Source organism: Cydia splendana, chromosome 5 (genome assembly GCF_910591565.1).
Source record: "Cydia splendana chromosome 5, ilCydSple1.2, whole genome shotgun sequence".
In the NCBI taxonomy this organism is placed as follows: domain Eukaryota; kingdom Metazoa; phylum Arthropoda; class Insecta; order Lepidoptera; family Tortricidae; genus Cydia; species Cydia splendana.
Window position 1 is genome coordinate 4,560,072 of NC_085964.1, and position 5,454 is coordinate 4,565,525.

General features: G+C 35.8%; 1 long non-coding RNA gene across 1 annotated transcript; it reads right to left on the reverse strand.

Annotated features, from left to right (window-relative positions):
* Nucleotides 1–3,349: 3,349 nt before the first annotated feature.
* LOC134791068 (uncharacterized) lies at nucleotides 3,350–5,149 on the reverse strand. The gene is made up of 3 exons (XR_010144250.1): nucleotides 4,618–5,149; nucleotides 4,024–4,163; nucleotides 3,350–3,624 (listed from the first exon to the last, which is right to left on the reverse strand). It is a non-coding gene; the product is annotated as an uncharacterized LOC134791068 (long non-coding RNA).
* Nucleotides 5,150–5,454: the final 305 nt, after the last annotated feature.

Here is a 5,454-nt window from a genome sequence, read left to right on the forward strand (position 1 = left end):
ACTTAAAGTTATTCTATCTTTTTCAATATTAATTTAATCTCACATTGTAGTGGTTTACTTCTTATTTGGGTTATTACTTAATTGAACGCCATTCTAACTTTTTCTACAATATAGATTTCTAGCAGTCTCGTTTATCCAATCAAAGTGGTAACTAATATTGGTGTAGATTATCTTGCTGTATGATTTTTTTAAGTGACCCCAGGAGACAAGGCCGATCTGGATATAGTTGTTTACTACGAGTGCTGCGCCGGTGTCACCTCTGGAAGAAATTTAAAATCAAATAACTTCTAGATATTACAGTCAGGTTTTGAATCCTATTTTCCAAATGCTTTATTTGACAATCAGTTACGTCTCAAAGAATATTCTTCGAATAGTCTTCGTGCTTTAGTCTTCGAATAGTCTTAGATAATCATTATCTTAATCAAAAATTGGACTTTTATACCTTTGAATTCATAATTATTATGAATTCAAAGGTATACAATTAAGATCATTATTCTTTTTAACAAGTAATGTAATGACTGCAATGCATACCAACACTGAATGATTATTTGAGTTATTACTACAACTTAGAAACTGATAACACATCATTAAAAAGTGATCCTACGTTTACTTTGCGTTTACTGTTGGCGAAAAATCTTAGATCATACTTAATTTAAGCAAAATAATAATATGCATTGTGACAAATAAGCTTCTTGCTACAACTTTTTTTTATTTTTGTCATACAGCCGTTATTGATATATAAACTAAATTGGGGAAAAACTTACTCAAATGCCCGACTGTTTTCGTCTTCCATACAGAAAGTCCCTTCAGCAATGCGATTGGGTCCAAATACATTATGACATTCCTCGATGTTTACCAAATGTTGGCGCATGTGCTTCAGGTATTTGCTGGGTTCTTCCTTATCCTAATTAATTTAAAGTGAAACCAAATTAAACAATTTGTACGAAGCGAAACCATTGTTTTTTATAAGTAACCAAACGATGGAAGGATGGAAAGGATTAGCTGAACTAAAAGGAAGACGAATGAAGTGATCCTGAGTATGATTAGGAGAAAAGCAATGCTTATTAAATACAAAAAGAAATAGAAGAGGCATGATGGCAGGACACCTGATACGGCATGTCAACTTTTTCCTAAACATCCTGGAGGCAGGATTGAAAAGACAAGAGAAAAAGGGAAACCTAGAATTACTTATCTCAGCCAAATGAAAAATAATGCGTCGTATGAGGAAATTAAAAGACTGGCACAAGAAAGAAATGATTGGCGATTAATCCACCGACAAGAGCAAAGCTCTTAAGTTATGATAATAGAAGATGAATTGGACTAACAAATTATGTGAAACGGTTCAGAAAACTGACCGCAATTCAATACAATATGTATCTAACTTCCGATGTTGCACCAAACAAATATCATAATGAGGAACAATCAGTAGAAAAAAATTAAGTCACAAATAAATATCCATATAAACTGAAATAAATGTCATATACTAAGAAAAAGTGACCAAGGCCTCCAGTGCCCCAGGCTGGAATCGAACCAGCGTCCTGTGCTATCGCGGCAGGTGCCTGTGCTATTCGGCCACCGTGCAGCGGCATAGGTCGAATTTTTCCAAGTATATGCACTTCTTACTGAAGGCTTATGGTGCCCCCTGGCCATCCCTAAGGTAAAACAGTATGGTTCGGACCTTCTAACAATAAAAAAAAAATGTGAAAATAATTTAATTTGTTCTAATACTTCTCATAAATATCCATATTGTGGAATAACTCACTACTCTCACTACGCTTCTAGGCGCAAAATTAAAGCCATAACCATAAGGTAAGGTGGGGTAAGACTAGCATAGTTTATTTTTGCTCGGGACAATACTAACAGTATAAGGATTCCATACAAGTGATAGTCTTACAGTTTTGAATTATTCACGGTTAGTTTCACTAGAATTATACGTCGAAATAACGGGAGCTTGAAAACAATACAAAAGGTAATCACGGTCCATATCCCGGTCGGTATAAATCAAGTGATAGTCTTACCCCGGTGATAGTCTATCCCACCTTACCTTACAACATTTGTACTAGGAAAGATATTTAAACAACTAGTCGTCTCAAGTACTACTTACATTTAATGAGCCCCAGCCAGCAACAAAAGCGGATTCATAAAAAGGCGGTGTCTTCATTAAAATTATCCTCTGAACGTTGTCTCCAAACTTCATTGGTCTATCTACTTTGCCTAAAGCAATATCATTTGCAAGCTTAGCTCCTGTATGTTTCTCATGTACAATGAAATCTATTATTTTCCGTACTTGTCCTAATTCTTCATAATCATCTCCCATTGATACTTCCATAACTTTATGATTAAATGGCTTCTTACAGTTGACAAAACATGTCGCAGCAGTTAGAAGAATATCTTGAGTTAAAACAGAGGCACCACATCTAGGATATACACCACAATCTAATTTAAGAAATAGAGAATGCGGATATTTGTATATTGAGGTTTTATCTCCACCCGCTATTCTCAGTATATTGCGTGTTGTAGCTGGATCTATTAAAGTTGAACTAATTGATATAACTAATATTGCGGATGGTACCACCATGGCTTTTTCAGCGATAATGAATATTTATGACCGTAGGTTAAGATCATAAAATTTTATTTCGTAATTAATTAGGTCAGTCCCGTTGCGAATAATTAGTCGTGCAGTATGCAGTTTTAATTTTACGAGTTTAAATTTCTTCGAGGTTGTGTTTTATGATGGTTTTGCCTAATATGTCTGTAAATTTGAGTTGGTAAACCGGTTTAATTAATATGTCGACCTTTTACTCTGTAGATTTCTATGTTTTATGATAAAGCTCTATAGGGTAAATAAATTTACAAATGAGCCACGGCAGATGAAGTGGTGGAATATGTTCGCAAGAAGATCCGTTACGAGCTGAAAGTGTTCCAGCTGCGATCGCGCCATTACGTGCACTTCAGCTCTTTCGTGGTGCGCGTGCCGCGGCCGCTGCTGGAAACCATCGCGAGCGCGGACTTCTGGCCGAAGGGTGTGGTGTTTCGGCGGTTCCGTGGGAATCTGCCAAATCCTACACCGGAACATGCGACACAACTGAAAACCGCCGTGTCGCCGAAATAATGTTTAGCTTGTAAGGTTTTTATAATAATATGTATGCTAGTTTTAAGGTATTTATCTATGGGCCAATAGTTGCCTGAAAATAAAATATTTTATTTTCATTTCATTTTTCTGTCTCAAGGCTAATATTCCAACTAGGCTAATGAGATGAATTGGCGACAGCTATAACCCATATTATTCCCTAGGGAGTTAGTTTTTTTATTATACCCCTAAGTAAGACGAAAAAGTTTGTGAATCAAATATTTATTTCAAATCAAGCTATTTAATGAGTTGAGTATTTCTGTCTACTTATTGAGACTTTTTAAGAGGTTTAGCCTTACAATCATACCATACCATACTTGCATTTACTATTTCTTCCTATACAAAATAATTTCCTAGCGTTATATTTTATCCAATCGTAAAAAAAGCTGATGTTGGTGTACACAGTGATCCTCTTAGAAATATGGGGGTCCATGTAGGAGACAAGTCCTATCTGGATGAAGTCATTGATTACCATGGCGTTGCCCGAATCAGCTCTGTAAAATAAAAATAAATAAAAAATAAAAAAATATTTTTTCTCTTTAGATGGGTATGTCATAAACCTTGCAAAAGATTTTCCTTAAAATTTAAATAAAACAGTACGAAATAATCCATGTCAATGTGATTACTTGATTAGCGTCAATTGAATTTAAAAATAAAGTTAAATACTAAGTTAGTTTTAAAGTTTTACAAGTTAAATACTAACATATCTGTACAAATACACCTAACAAAAAACAATCATAGTAAGAAGTAGAATATAAGTAGATAATTATAGTAAATAAAGCCCATTAAAATCCCACCTACCACCGACACCAGTGAACAATTTAGTTTGTAGGGCCAAAGATATATCCAGAACTGGAATAACCTTTTCTTTGTTAGTCAGATCAAACACCTACCTTGCAGGTATACCCGTTCCAGGCCTACTATCGGCACAGAAAGTGCCAGCTGGGTTATTCATGGTAAAAGTACACGTCAACGGAAACAGAATTTTCTGTTTTGTGCTCATCAGGATGTCAGACACGTCGTTTGACAGCTCCTGTTGGTATTGATAAAGAATACAAATTATTAGAGCGAATGCCATTTATTACAGACAGCAGATAGCTTCGTTTGAGGAAATGGTATGTCCGACCACCGTATTTCGCCCTTTGTCGCGTGTCGGAACTACGTTTGACTCTCGGCTTGATAATGATAACCCTCCTGGATACATATTATACAGCCTCGTTGTTATATTGAGCTCAGTCACAAGATATAAATGGATTCTACGCGTCGACAGACACTATTCAATTTCATTCTGATTACGGCTTTTCTTTATACAACGTCAGCATATAATCATCATATTTATCTCTTTTATAGGATATCAGCACTAAAATTAGTACACCAAATGGTGTAGGTACCATCGCCCACACTGATAACTGTACATCGGTGGACCTTATGCCTTTTGTATTAAGGTCCACCGATGTACAGTTAGGACTGTTACTGTTTGTACTTACATTTATTTTCCCCCAACCAGCGACAGTAGCATCATCAACGTTTGGTGGATGTCTCATTAACGCCACTCTTCGAACTGTACAACTAAATTTCAAATCTTTCTTCAACAACACTAGAGCTATATCGTTTGACAACAAACCCTCGAAATGATCTTCATGCAGTTTGATATCCGACACGTTTGTAACCATTCCCTTATCTCTCTGCTCGTGTCCGAATATAGCAAAAGCGTCAACGTTTTCATGACACCCAATGACGCAATGCCCGGCAGTCAACAAAACAGCTTGATTGACTATAGAGGAGCCACACGAAAAGTAACCTGCTCCACGACTTGAGTCACACTCTATAGCCAAATATGCAGAATGTGGAAAGTCTATAATATCGGAAGCAAGTCCACTGATTAAATTGCCGGTCATATTTGACGAGGTTAATTTGATATTGCAAATAATTATTATTATCACTTTTATTTTCGAAGTCATTGGAAATCAATGAAAATAATCCGTCTGCGGCTTTACAAATACAGTAATCGTTAACTTATAATTCAATTACCAGAAATTTATAATGGGTCATTAAGCCAAAATCAATTTGCTTAGTACGGAATTTGCAGCCGTTTAATGTAGCACGTGGAAAATAATATACTTCATTAAGAGAAGCGTTTTACATCCCACGGGCCTTAAACTTTAAGTTCATTATTGGTTACAAATAGTGAAATACATGAATACACTAACCTTTCTTCACGCTTAAACTGCTGAACCAATTTAGTTGAAATTTAGTATAGAGATGGTTTGAGTCCCAGGGAAGAACATAGGATACTTTTAATGTCAAAAATAATCCCTAAAGGG